This window comes from Sorex araneus, chromosome 1 (genome assembly GCF_027595985.1).
Source record: "Sorex araneus isolate mSorAra2 chromosome 1, mSorAra2.pri, whole genome shotgun sequence".
Lineage (NCBI taxonomy): Eukaryota > Metazoa > Chordata > Mammalia > Eulipotyphla > Soricidae > Sorex > Sorex araneus.
In genome coordinates, this window is record NC_073302.1 from 282719816 (window position 1) to 282739257 (window position 19442).

Consider the following 19442-nt stretch of genomic DNA (forward strand, 5'->3'; position numbering starts at 1 on the left):
TATTTTTACATATTATAAATTTATTCAGGTCACCTTTTACTTTGGAATATAACAAAAATATATAGACATGTTCATTATCATATAACTAAATACTAAGTATAAATAATAGAATATTTAATGCATTTCAGAATTCTATCATGCAAAATGCATGCTCAGACCTTTGGACTTTCTTGCTAACCCACAATTACTGTCTTTTTTCAGTGATAATCTGATACAGAGTCCCCATGAGTAGTTTATAAGAGTGAAGACTGATAAAGATGTTACTTAGATCAGTATCACTGTAGCACTATTGCACTGTTGCCCTGTTGTTCATTGATTTGCTTGAGTGGGCAGCAGTAAAGTCTCCATTGTGAGACTCAATACTGTTTTTGGCATATCGGATACGCCATGGGGATCTTGCCAGACTCTGCTGTGTGGGCAGGATACTCTTGGTAGCTTGCTGGGCTCTCCGAGAGAGATGGAGGAATCGAACCCAGGTCGGCCGTGTGCAAACAAGCACCCTACCCACTGTGCTATCTCTCCATTTATAAGAATGCTCAGGATTGACGTATTTTCTGGATGTGTTGTGGTAAGGGTAATGAAAATATTCATCATATGGAATGTTTAGAAGATATACATTTATGTATTATATATGTATATTTAGAAAATATACTGTGTATAAACACACATCAACCAAGTCTTTCTTATCTTCGCCGTTTGTCACTGGGTCCTGTTTAGTGATCCCTCACCTATACCTGCATTTAAATATATGAACATAAGTTTTCTCCTAATAAACTGCCACTTATCCTCCCAAAAAAAAAAAAAAAAAAAAAAAAAAAAGAAAATATACTGTGTAATATTCACCAATGCAATCCAGCCACATAAAATTAATTTTATAAATATATCTTATAATCATGGTTCTAATAAAAAATATGACAAAACAAAGAGGTTGCTATTTTCTTCTACTAAGGTTCACACTATCATAAGACAAAATTTGAAATTGTACAAGAAGATAAATAAATAAAATTAATATATTTATGAAATAAGGGGTCATAAAGACTGAAATGGTACTATTGAATTATGTAAATGAAAAGGTGTTACAAGCCAGCCATATGTAAACTCTCATTAAGTCTATGTATCTATGATCAACATTCCAATAATTACTATAATGGTTATAATCTTTTTATTAAAATTATTATATAAGTTTAATGAGAGTATGAAATCAGTCACTATATCACTCACTGTATCATTGTCATCCCATTGTTCATCGATTTGCTCGAGTTGGTGCCAATAACTTCTCCACTTGTCCTTGTTGCATACTAGTTTAGCCCAAAGGCATCTGTTCTCTCCAGGAACACGAAGAGCATAGCAGCCTCTCCTTACTCGTCCTTCCCAATGCTGCCATGTTGGTTGCTCTTTCAGGGTTAGGGGAGTGAAGCCCATTATTGTTAGTGTTTTTGGCATATTGAATATGCCACGGGCAGCTTTCCAGGCTCTGCTGTGTAGCCGGGATACCCCCAGTGCTTGCTGGGCTCTCTGAGACGGACGAAGGCTTTTGGGGCTCTGCTTGAGGCAGGAAGGGACACTCAAGTATCCTCCCTCTGAGGGGCCCCAGTGAAGACAACCTGGTGTGGAGGCAGGAGATTCTGCATTGCTCTCTTCCAGAAACTTTGTTTTATAGTGTCTGGATCTTGTCCATTGTTGATATTACATGGCGCTGAACACAGTTTGTGGGTGTAACTGCCAAGCTACTGGAAAACTGGGGATCTGAGTGGAATAGGCCCAGTCCTGATCCTAGCAGGCTTGGGGATCTCAGCCATGGGTCTCACATACTTGGGTTCCTCTGCGGGTTCCTTCATGGGTGAGGCTCATCCGGGCATGTGAAGAGTGGCCTTGAACATGGCTGTGGCCGGGTTCTGGACGTTTTCAGCTGCTGGGGCTCTGCTTGGGGCACGGAAAGAACTCAACCTGCCCCCGTTCGAGAGGCCCTGATGAAGACAGCCTGGCGCGGGGGTAGGAGATTCTGTTCTGAACTTGGGGTTGGTTATTAGGGATTTACTCATGCAGCTTGCATTTTATGATGTCTAAAAGGCTTGAGAGGTATGCAAAGGCCTTCTCACATTTACAAACCTAAGATTACTCTCCAGTACACGTTTTCATATGGCTAGTAAGGTTTACAAATTGAGTGAAGGCCTTGCACATCCTTTACATATATAAGATTTCTCTCCACTATGACTTTTCAAATGCATAGTAAGACTATAGGGCAGAGTGAAGGAAGGCCTTCCCACACGTCAGATATTTATGTGGTTTCTTCCAAGCATAATTATTTTTTTCTGGGCTTTGTAAGACACAAAGTTTGAGTGAAGGCATTCACACAGTCCTTATATATATTGAGTCTGTCTCCAAGATCAATTTTCCAGTGATTCTAAGGCTTAAGGGCATAAAGTAAGCCTTCCTGCATTGCTGACATATATAAGCCTATGCAGTGACAGGAGTGCTCAGGCTCCCTGGGCCGAATGTCTTTGAGTCACTTCAGGAAGGATCCTGCGATGTGCCTCATTGTCGGAGGGCCTAGCTTTCCTCTGCATAAAGCCATGTTAGTTTTAGTTTTGTTGTATTTGGCTTTTGAAGCTTAATTAAATAAGTCAATTAAATTAATTTAAAATCATTATTAGAGGAAATAACATAAGGAGTAATGGATATCTATTTTTTGTAATATGGTATTTGAGGTGAAAGAATATCATTGACATTCAATAATATATATTTATTACATGTATATTTATTTATCTCTATCAATTTTGCTTTTTGGGTCACATCCAGCGATGTTCAGGGGTTACTCCTGGATCTGCACTCAGGAATCACTCCTGGTGGTGCTCAGGGGACCATATCGGATGTTGGCAATCGAACCTGGGTTGGCTGTGTGCAAGGCAAATGTCCTGCTTGCTGTGCTATCACTCAAGCCCTAAATTTCATTTTTATAATTCATTAACTTTTATAATTTATCACAAGTTTGTGATTCTGTTTAAATTCATTGAAACTTTAATGGAAAGTTTTTACTACTACTTAAGAGAAATTTAGGACCTTGTTGTTCATTCTAAATTGCTCTATAAACTCTAATTTTTCTAACAATATTTTATATTTAATTTCAAAAAATTACTCTTTAGTAAATTTAATATAGAACAGATTTATTTTCAATTGTTATACTTACTGAATTTATTTTTGAATTGTTAATTTATTTTTGTAAAGTTGTTCATGATGATTTATTACATTAAAAATTTCAGCACCAATTATACCACCTTGTATCTTCCCACTACCATTATTTCCCATTTCCCAAACACTAATCTTTCTTTAGTGCAAGGAAAATAATCTAGTGCCTCACACATACAAGACAAGTACACTGTATCTTATGCATCTTCCTGAAATTGGCCCATTTCTTTTTATGACTAAATATTATTTAATTGCTTTAAATAAATGGTTTTTTTAAGTATTTTATTAACTAACACAATCAAATAATTAAATAGATATGGAACTAGGCTTTCTCTCTTTATACATATGATATCTATATAAATATGAGCTAGAGCTATAGCACAGCGGGTAGGGTGTTTGCCTTGCACATGGCCGACTTGGGTTTGATTCCTCTGCCCCTCTCAGAGAGCCCAGGAAGCTACCAAGAGTATCCTGTCTGCACAGCAGAGTTGACAAGCTACCCTTGGTGTATGTGATATGCCAAAAACAGTAAAAAGTCTCACATGGAGATGTTACTGGTGCCCCCTTGAGCAAATTGATGAAAAATGGGATGACAGTGATGTAAATATATAATACTATATTGTAAATATATATGATATATATTTTCATAGGAAAGGGTACTCATTTAGCACCTAACAAAATGAAGAAAATGAATGATTCCTGATAGATTTTTATAGTGTGTTCATACAAGAAAGACCTATATACATCACAAAATGTAAATCCAAATTATTTTTGTGTTGTTTGTAATGCTGTAATAGTTATAGTGAAGATATTAGCATTAAAATGTTTACAAAAGTAATATATTTTCATAAACCAAAACAACAATTTCTTTTTACATGCACAAAACCGGAATATTTTGGCAAGTGTTGCTGTGATTTCTGCATCATCAAACATAATCATGGTAATTTGATTATTATTGCTAATAGTATTTGAATGCTTATCACACACACATGCCAAGCTTTTTAATGTATTTTTTTGCTAAAATTCTGAACATTCAGTTCTTATAATCTCTTCTTCACAGGGAAGTAAAATGATCTCAGATAGGTTAGTAGCAAACACCAAAGCATAAGTTTTTAAAATATTTACATCTACTTATATTTAAAAAACATGGTTGAGAGCTAGGAATTAATGTAATAAACTGAATACTCAGGAGTTGACAAATGTTATAGATTTTTAATCAGTTATAATAATATAGCTGCATTATATAATAAGGTTCTGAAAATATCGCTAAACAAAAAATATCATTTTTATTTGGGAGAACAATCAAATTTATTAAATATGCATAATTAAAATGTTATTTTTCAAATTCTGTTATTATTTGTGTGTATTAATATTTGTTGCGGTATTTAACATATGAGCTGAGTTATCTGGATCATCTTGATTTAATATTTATATCTGTCTTGTTTAGTTGAAAATACTGGTAACTATATTGCTAATCACACTTACACCTATGAACTTTGCCTAGACATTTTTGAAATATTTTTTGAAACCTGGAGGAAAAATTAGTTACAGGCCACCTTGAAGCAATAAATTGACATTTGTTGGTAGCATCCAAAGACATAGAAATGAGAGCCATCCCTAGAACATTCAAAGCTCAAAGGCAGTAGTAATGACATCATGCTTCTAGTTAAACACAGTTTAAGTGAACTGATAAACAGTAAGGAATCATTGACTTTTAAAAAAAAATTATTTGTGAATTACCGTGAGATACAGTTACAAACTTATGAACTTTGATGTTTACATTTTGTTTACATCCTTCCACCAGTACCCATTCTCCTCCACCAATTTTCCCAGTATCTCTCCCACCCTCCCACTGTTGACAATAGCCAGAATCAGGAAAGAACCCGAGGGTGCCTGAGAACAAATGACTGGTTAAAGAAACTTTGCTACATCTAGACAATGGAATACTATGCTGCTGTCAGAAAAGATGAAGTCATGACCTTCGAATATAAGTGGATCAACATGGAAAGTATCATGCTAAGTGAAATGAGTTAGAAAGAGAGACAGAGAAAGATTGTACTCATTTGTGGAATATAAAATAACAGAATAGGAGACTAACACCCAAGAATAGTAGAATAAGTACCAGGAGGTTGTCTCCAAGGCTTAGAATCATTGACTTTTGCTGTGTTCTTGCAACAGTTCCAGAATGCTCAGAATACAATCCCTTTAAAATATTTTTAAAACTACTTTCATGTTTATTATAGAATATATAATTTCATTTTGTTATTTTCTTACAGCAAGCATTATGATTATATAGTTTGACTCTAGCCTGATTTTCTAAATTGTGAACAATTTTAGCATTTCTTTATCATTTTATATCTTTGAAATCTTACTGAAATGTTTTCCATCTAAATATAAACATACATGTATATATGAATATATCTAGATTAGAATACAGTCTTTTGTGGAGGATGTTCTATTTCCAAACATCTTCCTCCTTAAAATGCATACTGATGTATATTATACACTGAATACATTTATCTACAATCTGTTTCAAATTAAAGAAAAAGAGATATGTCTCATAATGTACACAGTGAAGTCCTCATAAAATATTTACAGATCACCTCCCCTTTTAATCTATCGTTGAAGATGTCATTCTAGAAATGTATTTCTTTGGTTGTATTCATTGAGCTGGGGAAAGTGTTTGTGCTTGTATAGGTCAGGATAATTGTTGCTCTTCCTGACTCTAGTATCTGCTGGCATATTTTGATGAACTCCTAGCTTAAGTCTAACACAGAGAAAAATGAACTGGTCAAGGCATTTTGGTTATTTTTATATCAAATAATATTTTCTCCAACTCATTTCTATTTTGAACATCCAGCTATTTAATTATTGTGATATGCTGTATATCTGACCATAACGTTCATGAAGATTCCAGTTGCTTCTGAACAGATAGTATGACCTTCAAAGACACACACATGCACACACACAAGATCAAAATGAGAGAATCAAATGAAAGAATCAAATCATCATCATCATTATCATCATCATCATCATTATCAGCATCATCATCATCATTATCATCATCATCATCATCATCATCATCATCATCATCATCATCATCATCATCATCATCCCATTGATTGTCGAATTTCTCCAGCAGTCTCAGTAATGTCTCCATTTGTCCTAGCCCTGCGATTTTAGAAGCCTCTCTTTACTCGTCTTTTTCAATGGTGCCACATTGGAGGCTCTTTCAGGATCAGGGGAATGAGACCCATCAAATGAGAGATGAATTATTTTTCTTCTCCTTTTTAAGCATTGCCAGTTTGGTTGTTTAAAGCCAATGACAGTGTGGTTGAACTCTACAAGAAGAAAACATCCAACCCCATCAAAAAATGGGGCGAAGACAGAAAAGCCAAAAAGTATAGTTGAAGTGACATATGCACTTATATGTTCACCGCAGCACTGTTTACAATAGCCAGAATCTGGAAAAAACCCGAGTGCCCTAGAACAGATGACTGGTTGAAGAAACTCTGGTACATCTATACAATGGAATACTATGCAGCTGTTAGAAAAAATGAAGTCATGACGTTTGCATATAAGTGGATCAACATGGAAAGTATCATGCTAAGTGAAATGAGTCAGAAAGAGAGAGACAGACATAGAAAGATTGCACTCATCTGTGGAATATAGAATAATAGACTATAAGACTAACGCCCAAGAATAGTAGAAATAAGTACCAGGAGATTGTCTCCATGGCTTGGAGGCTGGTCTCTCATTCTGGGTAACTCAGGGAAGGGACCACCAAGTAAAATGTGGTTGGAGGTCATGTGGGGGAAAGGTGAGGCGGGCCGAATACAGACTAGAGACTGAACACAATGGCCACTCAACACCTCTATTGCAAACCACAACACCTAATCAGAGAGAGAGAACAAAAGGGAATTCCCTGCCATAGTGGCAGGGTGGGGTGGGGGGAGACGGGTCTGGGGAGGGGGGGAGGGATGTTGGGTTTATGGGTGGTGGAGAATGGGCACTGGTGAAGGGATGGGTTATTGAACTTTGTATGGGGGAAGCATGAGCATAAAGATGTATGGATCTGTAACTGTACCCTCACGATGACTCTCTAATTAAAAATAAACTAATTAAAAAAAATGGGGCGAAGAAATGAACAGAAACTTTACCAAGGAAGAAATACGAATGGCCAAAAGGCACATGAAAAAGTGCTCTGCATCATAAGAGAGATGCAGATCAAAACAACCACAAGATACCACCTCACACCACAGAGACTAGCACACATCCAAAAGAACAAAAGCAACCGCTGTTGGAGAGGATGTGGGGAGAAAGGGACCCTTCTTCACTGCTGGTGGGAATGCCGACTGGTTCAGCCCTTCTGGAAAACAATTTGGACGACTCTCAAAAAATTAGATATTGAATTCCCATTTGACCCAGCAATACCACTGCTGGGAATATATCCCAGAGAGGCAAAAAAGTACAATCGAAACAACATCTGCACATGTATGTTCATCGCAGCACTGTTTACAATAGCCAGAATCTGGAAAAAAACCGAATGCCCCAGAACGGATGACTGGTTGAGGAAACTTTGGTACATCTATACAATGGAATACTATGCAGCTGTTAGAAAAAAGGAGGTCAAGAATTTTGTAGTCAAGTGGATGGGCATGAAAAGTTTCATGCTGAGTGAAATGAGTCAGAAAGAGAGAGACAGACATAGAAAGATTGCACTCATCTATGGTATATAGAATAACAGAGTGGGAGACTAACACCCAAGAACTGTAGAAATAAGTACCAGGAGGTTGACTCCATGGCTTCGAGGCTGGCCTCACGTTCCGGGGAAAGGTCAACTCAGAGAAGCGATCACCAACTACATTGTAGTCGAAGGCCATGTGGGGGAAGGGAGTTGCGGGCTGAATGAGGGCTAGAGACTGAGCACAGCGGCCACTCAACACCTTTATTGCAAACCACAACAGCTAATTAGAGAGAGAGAACAGAAGGGAATGCCTTGCCACAGTGGCAGGGTGGGGTGGGGGGGAGATGGGTTTGGGGAGGTTGGGAGGGACGCTGGGTTTACGGGTGGTGGAGAATGGGCACTGGTGAAGGGATGGGTTCCCGAACTTTGTATGAGGGAAGTATAAGCACAAAAGTGTGTAACTGTACCCTCATGGTGATTCTCTAATTAAAAATAAATAAATTATAAAAAAATAAAAAAAATAAAGCCAATGACAGTGCAGTGGACCTGACGGATAGAACAGTGGGTGGAGTGCATGCCTTGCACGCAGCCCACCTTTGTTAGACCCTTCGCATCCCCTCTGGTCTTCTGAGCCAGCCAGTACTGATTCCTGAGTGCAGAATCAAGAGTAACTCCCTGCAGTATCGGGTGTGGCCCCAAAATAAAACAAAAAGGCCTCTATGGACAGCCAGTCTGTTTTTTTCTTGTACTCCAATGGGGAGACATAGACCAAGTCGATTCCTCCCCTCTGAATGGTGAGAAAGTGGTTTCAATCTCTGCTTAGATACAAAGCAAGGAGTTTTCTTTCAGACTACTTCAAAATTAAAAAAAAATTCTTTTGAAATTTGAGATTCTTGAAGTCCAAATTTTTTTTTTTCCTTTTTGGGTCACACCTGAATGCACAGGGGTTACTCCTGGCTCTGCACTCTGGAATCACTCCTGGTGGTGCTAGGGGACATATGGGATGCTGGGAATTGAATCGGGTTCGGCCACAAGCAGGGCAAATGCCCTACTCCAGGCCCAGAAGTCTGCATGTTCTTGATACCTATTTGCTTTCATACCTCATCATCTTCTTGAGGTTAAGAGGGAATAAAATGATACGCCTTATTCGTGAGTGGGTCCATAGTTGATTTTATCAGTAAAATCTAATAGTGTAACTAATCACTCTGTAGTCCATGCTATCTAGAAATCCCTATATAAATGCGCATGAATTTTTTTTAAATGAAACTACTACTCTCCTTTTTTAATGAATACATTTAAAAAAACATAGATTCATTCCTGTCAAATATGCTTTCCTTAGAAAATAACCACACTTACTCAAATAAATTGGTGTTTTGGTCAATTTATCTTCAAGACATGCCTTTGTGTTTTTTCTATGATAAAATTCCCATGAATTTATGATGATACAATGAATCTGACATTGCTATAACATCATTCACATTACAAAATTTGTATTATAAATCGCCTAATGTTCAGTTGCGGGCTTCATGAAGTAGGATCCCTAAGAACAATCTCAATAAAGAAATTCTCTGTAGATAACTGATCAAATCAATTGATTCTGATAGTGGATGAAGTTAATGGATTAAACTTTTATGAAATATTTCATGGCTTTAATGCGGATTAGGAATTTCTATTAGTAGATTGTTAACATGTTGGGAATAGGTTCATCGAGCTTTGACAGGGAAGAAGAAATGTTAAAATGGTTATCTCTTAGGGGAAGGCACATGGAGAGGTGCTCAGGGTTTGTTCCCAGCTCTTCACTGAGAGGCCACTCACAGCAGTGCTTAGGGAAAAAGACAGTTCTAAAGACCTCCCATACGAAATGCATATGCTTAGCTTGAACTGTCTCTCTTGCCCGAGTGTTCAATATACTTTGCGATGATATATATTCTTTCTATTCCTAGCTCTCTTTCAGAGTTTTAGAGACTCCTTCTTATGATTTTAATTTTATGTGTGCAACCTATTTTTTTCTCATAGGTGAGTTGGTATTTTATGTGATTAAATTTTAATAAGAAACTTCAAATAAATTTTACACAGAACTAAAGATATTAGGAAGTAATTTTTAAATTTGGTTTCTTTACAACTTATTTTATAGATTCATCATGAATAATAAAGTTATAGAGATGCTTATTATTGAGATTCAGACTTATATTGTTCCAACAATAATCCTTCACCAGTGCCCACTACCTTCTGCCAATGTCCTCAACTTCCCTTCTTCCTACCCTGACTCTACGGCAGACACTTTCCACCTCTCTGATTGTCATTGTTTTTATAAAGATTGTGCTCAGAAGCTCCTCCTGTCTTAGTACTTGGGGACCATTTAATTATGGGGATTGAACCTGGGACTTCCTCATGTAAAGCATGTTCTCCAGCCCTTTGACCCATTTCTCCATCCCCTCAAAGGGTCCTTAACAATTAAATACCAATTAATAATTTTTCCTTTAAATTTTGTTGATACATAAGACTTTTAGGAAGTGTCAGGAATGTGGTTCACTAGTAAAACTCTTGCCTTGCTATGGGTTTGATTCTAGGTACCACAAATGGACAAAAAAATTTAAAAATTGCACTATTGAAAAGGGGCCAAGAAGATGCTCAGAAAGCTAGAGTACATGCATTGTAGGCATGGATTTGATCCCAAATATTAACTGGTGTTTCTCAGAAGGGAAGGAAGGAAGGAAGGAAGGAAGGAAGGAAGGAAGGAAGGAAGGAAGGAAGGAAGGAAGGAAGGAAGGAAGGAAGGAAGGAAGGAGGGAAGGAAGGAAGGAGGGAAAGAAGGAAGGAGGGAAGGAAGGAAGGAGGGAAGGAAGGAAGGAAGGAAGGAAGGAAGGAAGGAAGGAAGGAAGGAAGGAAGGAAGGAAGGAAGGAAGGAAGGAAGGGAGGGAGGAAGGAAGGAGGGAGGGAAGGAAGAGAGGAAGGGAAGGAGGGAGAAAAGAAGGGAGGGAGCAATGGAGGGAGGTAGGGAGGAAGGGAGGAAGGGAGGAAGGGAGAAGGAAGGAAGTAAGGGAGGAAGGGAGGAAGGAAGGGAGGAAGGGAAGAAGAAGGGAGAAAGGATTGCTATTGCTTTGGTAAAATGGGGAACAAGGAAAGTTGTCTTAAGAACTGAGTGTTTCCACCACTGCTGACCCACCTCGACTAACAATTCTCAGGGAAGTTCCTGGCCTAGCTCAGGTCAGTACTACAAATGGAACAGACTTCATACAATAAATATGAAGCAAGAAATTTATTATTGAAATTTATTTAGAGAGATGTAAGTGGAAACAGAAGGAGAAGTGTGTGTTCAAGAAAGAATATCATCTATAATGCCCAAAAGCAGAGAAAGAGTATGGGGAATATTGTCTGCCTTAGAGGCAGGGGGAGGGTGGGAAAGTGGATGTATACTGGGAATATTTGTGATGGGGAATGTGCACTGGTGGAGGGGGAGTGTTTGATCATTGTGAGACTGTAAGCCAAACATGAAAGCTTGTAACTATCTCACGGTGATTCAATAAAATTTAAAAAATTAAAAAAAAAGAAATATTCAAACAAAGCAACAAAGAGAAGCAGGGGAGATTCATGTTCAAGGAAAAACACAGGATTGAAGAACAATCCTAGAAACTATTTTATATATAATTTTTAACAGTACCTTAGAATGCGATCTGAAGAGAAACCAGAGAGTCTCTTGCCCGCATGCCTGGCTGTCTTCCCCGGGGCCCCTCGGAGGGGATGGAATCCAGCTTCCCTCCCCACCCCGAGCAGAGCTCCTCGCAGCCAAAGACCACCAGAACCTAGCCACAGCCATGCTGAAGGCTCCTCTCCACACGTTCGGACAGGCCTCATGCATGAAGGTATCGGCAGAGGAACCCAGGTGTCTGTAATCCCATCAACAGCCAACATCCAGAGAGAGACTTAAAAGCAAGCTCTCAGAAGCATATCTTTAGCCTACCTCTCCCTCCAGGAGAAACGCGCAATCTTCTGAGAGTTTCCTGCCCACATGGGACAGCCTTGCAAGCTTCCCATGGTGTATTCATATGCAAAATCCAGTAACAAGCTGGATCTCATTCCCTTGACCCTGAAGAGCCCGCAGTGCAACATCTTTAGGAGGGCTAAGTCGAGATAGTCTTTTAAGATCTCAGGGAAAGGACAAAATGAGATGTTACTGAGCCCACCCGAGAAATCGGTGATTAACGGGACATTGTGATTGTGATTGTTGTGGCCTTAGAATGAAGAAAAAGTACAATGATTTTAAATGACTGCATATAGAAATGCATGCATGCTTTACAGTTTCATATATGCAAATATCCTTCTGACTTGAGATAATAAAGCATTGCTTTAATTTACAACTGGTTGAGAACAATTAAATCTGCTTTATGGTTGACTATTCTAATGCTCTACTATGGAAATGCAGAAAAATAAAAAATAAACAAATACTATTATTTTGGAGTTCTTCTAAAATATCAATTAAGTTGTATTACTCTAATTTCCATTCATCTTTAATAAAAGAGTAAATTAATCTATAGGATTAAGATCTTTGGCATTCGACACTGTGAACATCAGCAGAATCCTGAGCTGAGGCACCCTAGTTTAAAGACTCTAATAATTTCAGGGTCTTTCCATTTAGGACTGAGATCATTTCTTAATTTTCCATAATTGCCGTGACTGCTTCCAAACTTCTCTAATGGAATGCGATATGAATAAAGGGGCAGGAGAGCCAGATAAATTGTTTGCATGAAAGCATTGTTTTAATTTGGGCTATGCATGTTCTTGCACTCTGGTAGAATGAGATCACTTCTCTAATGTGTCTCAATGGCAATCCCATTGATTTTATTTAGATTATTTATTTGAAAGAATGGAGTAACTTTAATAGAGATGAAGGGTTGAATAAACAACCTAAACTATTTGGGGGCTGTCCTAATAGAAAGAAAAATTAGATAGTCAAAATAGCACTGCACTGTAGTACTGCTGTTCCATTGTTCATCGATTTGCTCGAGCAGGCAATAGTAACTTCTCCATTCTGAGACTTGTTGTTACTGTTTTTGGCATATCGAACATGCCATGGGTAGCTTACCAGGCTCTGCCTAGAGGGTGAGATACTCTTGGTAGCTTGCCGGCCTCTCAGAGAGGGACAGAGGAATTGAACCCGAGTCGGCCAGTGTGCAAGGCAAATGCCCTACCCACTGTGCTATCATCTGCCCTCTGTAAAAATAAAACAGAAAAAGTAATCTTATAAAATTGAATGTTTTCTGTCAAATATGATACATTAAGGAGGTGCTCTCCTTTGTTCCTTTGCATGAACTGACTTTATTTCTACAAGACTGAAGTATCTGATGGATTTTTCCAAGTAGAACCTATCAAAATTCAACCTTCAGAATACATAGATTAAATTGCCCTTCAAAGAGTGATCTATAAAATAAACCCTTTGCACAAACCAGTTCAACTACAGGGTGGTTACTTCCCATTTGAAAACACTCGTTATCTTTTCATGCTGACTTTTAGAAACTTCCCCATTTGTAACATTTTTTTATTCTCCTGGAATTGATTTTTTTTCCCTTGGCCTCTCATTTCACAATGGACTGATCTTATCCCAGCCGAGGACTGCCTCATTCATTTTTATATTGTAGCATGTGGCAAATTTTAGAGCCTCCAGATAGACTTTTAACTGAGACAGAATATAATAGGAAATAACACAGAAGAGGGCACATCATTATAGGTGCTACCAATAATACAGTATCCACGTTCTAGCAGTTATTTCATTATTGAGTTTAAATGCTTATTTCATTGTAATATGCATTGCAATGTTTAAAGTATACACTTTAGAGACATTTCAGGATTTTTTACAATAATATAAAATTGAAATGCATTTAATTTTTACTTTCCATATGTAAATATGTGAAAAGAACAAAGTGCAGGACATATTTTATAAATAGTATACATTCTATAATGGTCAATAGCTTCGTTAGTTTGAATAGTAAAATAGCTACATAACTACAGGTCTTTTTGGGTCTTCCATACTGTGGACTGGTGACCATACAAACAGGGATAATAAATATTAAAATATTTTAGGACGACTATAAACTTTGGGTATGTAGTCACTAAATTTTCAGGTATTAGTCCTTGTTTTTTTTTTTTTTTTTTCATTTTATTTTCCTTGACTAGCCTGGCAAGTTGTGCATTTCCCTGGCTTCTGTAGGCCTTAGGCCTTAGGAATACAATCTGCTTTTTCTTTTCTTCCTCATATACCAAAACATATATCACTCAAAGCTGTCAGGATCTCTGTTCTGTTCAAACCCCTAGCAAATTAGAGTACTATACTTTCAACTTTCTTAAAAGAATACAGAGATTTAAGTCCCAATTAGTTTTACTGTTCACTCCCAAAAGCAGATCAAGAAAGACAAGAAATCAAACTTCCTTCAAATCGGAAGACAATCTCTCACCGATTTAATTAAACTCTCATTATTTGTCCTATAGCTTCATGTACCCACCTCTCTTTTATTGATGGGCAATACGTTAAAAGTTTCAGATATCTTGGGGCTGGAGCGATAGGACAGCGGGTAGGGCGTTTGCTTTGCACGTGGCCGACCCGGGTTCTAATCCCAGCATCCCATATGGTCCCCTGAGCACCGCCAGGGGTAATTCCTGAGTGAAGTGCCAGGAGTAACCCCTGTACATCGCCGGGAGTGACCCAAAAACCAAAAAAAAAAAAAAGTTTCAGATATCTTGATGTGATTGTGCAACTCATGGCTTCAAATTTTCTAATTCCCTCTTCAGCATTGTGCAGCTGGAATTCTAAAGCCACTCCTTTTCACAGGTTTGGGAGGCCTTTGTTATTCAAAGATCGCTTGCTAATCTAGGTACTACTGGGAAATGACTTGACAGATGGAATTAGGGTTTTTCATCTGCTGACAATGAAAGGGAGAGATGATTTCGGGCTAGCTGGACTAGCACACTGTAATCACACATATCTTTTGAAGGCAGAACAGGAAGAGAGAAGAAATCAGGAACAAGGACAAAGGAGAGGTAGCAGTGGTTGATGAAGGAAGCCACTCAGAAAGCTGCAGGAGAAAGAAACCTTTGCAGCAGACAATCGGATCTGGAAACAGGAAGTGCAGTTCTAGCTTTATAGAGCATTGAGTCTGCTCAGTCACGTATCCTCTCTGGAGCATTCTGAGAGGAGCAAGGACAGCTGGTACCTTGATTCCAAATTTGTAAAACTCAGAACCACCTCCCCCACCTTCCCGCAAAGGAGTTATTTTAAGCTCCGTGTCTGAGCAACAGAATTATAGGCCAACCAGTTTATATGATCTGCAGCCATTCATACCTTTTGTGATCATTTTGAACAGCAGCAGGGTAATCTAAATTCAAGAACTGAAGCCTACATCTAGCTCTAAATAAGCTCTTTGAGTCCCTTGCACCTAATGTTTTAAGTATTGCATACACATACACACAAAAAGTGAACTGGAATGATTTAGTTATGTATCTGTAGATTTGAATAGGATTGGCCACTTATTCAGTACTACAAGAAATTACCAGTAAAAATATGGGAAGGACTGAAGACAATAGATGTACACTTTAAGAAAAGATAATATTTGATTTGGAATTAGAGCAACATTCTAGACTAAGACAGTTAGAAAACTATAGGAACTAAAGTAAACAGTGACATGCGGGTTGCCAAATAATAGCTAATTTGATGCAAAAATGAGTTTCAGATTTATGTGTATGTGTGTCTGACTGTTGGTCAGTGAAAAGGAAAGATTTAAAAGAAGTCATATTCTAGAAGGATATCATTCTGTTAACCAAGAGATTGAGCACATATTTGTCATCTGCTGCTTCAGTGACTGAAAATTCAGCGGTCAACCAAGGGAAGTGTGGTATCTGTTCTATGGATCATATAGTGGGGAAGATGATGTTTAACCACACCAGCATTCTGGTAACTATTGTTCTAGTCTGTCAAGTCAAGGAGATGTGTTTTCAATCAATTTAGAGTGTTTACCTTTTGTTCCATAAAAAACAAAAGGCTTTGGAGGCCTAAGAGACAGTTCAGTGTCTAGGATGATAGCCCCCAGCCCAGCCAGGAGTGATTCCTAGACGTATAGCCAGGAGTTAGCTTTGAGCACTGCTGAATATGACCCCAAAATAAATAAATAAATAAATAAATAAATAAATAATAATACAGAATGCTTGCACAATTTCATGTTCATATCTAAAGATTTTCTTTTGTGAGAAGAATGACACAACAAGCTTGTGTTTTAGAAAAGAACTCGCGTGGTTAACTAATGGGTGAAATGGTAAATATGATGGAAGGAAACCTTCAAAATTGATTATATAGAGAAGAGATTGAGCTGCAATCATAATTCAATGAAAAAATAAATATTTCTTCAAAAAATATTTCAGAAAAATTCAAGAGAAGATTTAGGTGACTATTGGATATACCTGAACATAGGATGTGTACAAAGATATGCAACAACATACTGAAAGAGAATCCCAAGAATGCCCCATCTGAAAGAATCCCTTGTTAAACCCTGAGGGTAGATCAAGTAGGGCATTTCCCCACAGTCAACCTGGGTTCAGTCCCCAGAACCCCATATAGTCCCCACACACCACCAAGTGTAATCCTTGAGTGCAGAGCCAGAAGTATGCTATGAGTACTGCTGGGTGTGGACCAGTACAAAACCGAACAACAGTTTTTGTAACAGGATAGTGAGGGCAGTGGGCATGGGCTGAAACTATCTGGTGATTGGGATTTTGGCACTTCAGTGAGGAGTGTGGTATCTATCACGTACCATGAAACATATCAACATGTAGACTCTGGTCAACCATTGTTACCCTCAATGTAAAGTAAATGTAAGTGGTGAGAAGACGGTTTCAAGGGCAGACATGGCTAATGTCTTCTGTGCAGTAGCCCCAAGTTCTATCCCTGGCACTTTGTGGCTTCCAGAGCACTGTCGGGCTTTGCACTGAGGAGCACTCATCCCATATAGGGGGGCAAACATCCTCTCCCCGATATCTCCAGAAGAGCTCCCAGGCTTCCTGAGCTTTCTTGGGAACCCCCAAAATACAAATTAAATCACAAAGAAATGAGTACAAAAATTACAATTTATTTTAATTCTATGTTCTCATAGACTATGCAGTGATATGTATATATACATATCAATATGTGCATATATACATATACATATATATGCAACAACATACTGAAAGAGAATATACATATATATATATATCATTTGTATCACTTGTCATCCCGTTGATCTTCGATTTGCTCGAGCAGGTGTCAGTAACGTCTCCATTTGTCTCTGCCGCATGCTAGTGTAGCCCAGTGGCATCTGCTTGCTCCAGGAACATGAACATCCTCAAACCGTTTGTTCAGGGTTTTGATGAAGAAGTCTGACCAACTCGTAGGTAGGCAGCCACGCGGTCTTTTGACGTCCCATGGAATCCAGTCGGTAACAGCTCTAGACTAGCAGTCATCTCTGAATCTCATTACGTGTCCAGCCCATCTGATTTTCAATGACTTGGCAAATGAGACAGCGTCCCTGATTCTTGATCATCATTGGAGGTCGGAACTCCAGATTCCTTCTCTCACTTGAGAAAAATGTGATACTCCAAACACAGCTCTCTCGATTCCTCTTTGGTCGACCCAAATAGCGTTCTCATCCTGTTTTTGAAGGGCCCAGGTCTCTGAGGCATATGTTAATTCAAGGAGAACGGTGGAGTGAAAAAGATACACAACAAGCACACACATCATTGTATCATTATATCACTATTGTCCCGTTGCTCATCTATTTGCTCAAGTGGGCACCAGTAACATCTTCATTCTTCCCTGTTGCGTTCAGGGTCAGGGTAATGAAGCCTATTATTGTTACTGTTTTTGGCATATTGAATATGCTACAGGTAGCTTTCCAGGCTCTGCTGTGCGAGATTCTGCACCAGTCTCTTCAAGGAGCTTTGTTTTATAGTCTCTGGATCTTGGCCATTGATGAGATTACCTGGCACTGGGGGCAGTGTGTGGGTGTGGCTGCCAAGCTACTGGAAAATTGGGGACCTGGGTGGAGGAGGCCCACTCCTAATCTGAGCAGGCTTAGAGATTTCAGCCATGGGTCCTGCATATCTTGGTTCCTCTGAAGGTTCCTTCATTCCTGGGGATCGTCTGAGAGTGTGGAGAGTGGCCTTGAGCATTGCTGTGGCTAGGTTCTGCTTGAGGAGGGAAGGGAAACTCAACCCGCCCCTCTCTGAGTGGGCCCCAGTAAAGACAGCCTGGTGTGGGGTTAGAAGATTCTTCATATTCTCCTAAGTACAATCAGGGCAGCTCTGGTGTCTCTACCACCAACATCACAGGGCAAAGGACCAAATAACCATTGAGTCTCAGGCATGACCCACCCGGGTAAGCATGTGGCTGGGGTCTCAGCTATTCCCCCAGCACAGCTGAGTGTGGCCTGGAGGCGGTGGGGGGAGGGAGGGAGGAACCTGTTGATTTGAATGTACCAATCAGAGTAAACCTGATATATTTTTCCCTTTCCACTCTTACCCCAGATCTTACTTCAAATTTTTACTGAAAAGAATTTGAAGGTCCTTAATACTTGCCTAGTTATTTTAAAGTTTCTCTTCCTGGAGAAAGATCACATGAAAAGTCATTTATCCGAAAGTTATCTGATGAACATAGAGTAAAGAGAGAGAGAGAGAAACTCAGTAAATGGAATACTTAATGGATCATTTCTCAAGGTGTATTCCACAGAAATGCTGCGAAGAGATCTCATGACCAAGGAGTATGGGAAATGCAGTAGACTAATAGTAAACTATTAGTATACTCACAGGCTCAAAAAGCACTGCAGGAAAAAAATTTCAACAGATTGATGGTGTAGATTTAATCTTTATACTACAAATGGAACTGCCAATGCTAGCTAATACCCCTTTTCCACACATCTGCTGCAGTAGATTTTTTTTAATTTCATTTTATTAAAATTTTTATTTTTCATCTATAATATTGCTAATGGTTGGGTTTCATGCATGCAACATTTCCTCAGCACATGCTCTACCAGTGTCTGCTTCCCTCTACTGTCTCCGTGTTCACCTCTCATACCCCATCATGGTAAACTCAGGTCTACAGAATAGACCAGCACTCATCTCAACAAAACATATTAGTTGTGGGTTTTTCACGCATATAACCTTTTTTGAGGTTTGTGTGTGTGTGTGTATGTGTAATATCTTGCTGTAATATCTGTAATACCTGGCTGGCACAACTGGCTAAGCCCATGACTTACCCTCTGTTTCTCTGTGTTTAGGAATCACTTCTGAAAGACCATTGCTGGTAGATCTCAAGGGACCATATGTAGTGCCAAGATCAGATTCACATTGGCCACTTCCAAGGAAAGTGCCTTCAGCTTACCTGCTCTACTATCACTCTAGCCCCAAAGAAATACTTTTGAAACCATTAAATCAGTGGTGATTTATCATAACATTGCATCAACCTGAAAGTAATATATGTGTGTATGTGTGTGTGTGAATCTAATCATAGGTATAGGAAATGAGAAATATTTATTTATATTTCAATCCTCTT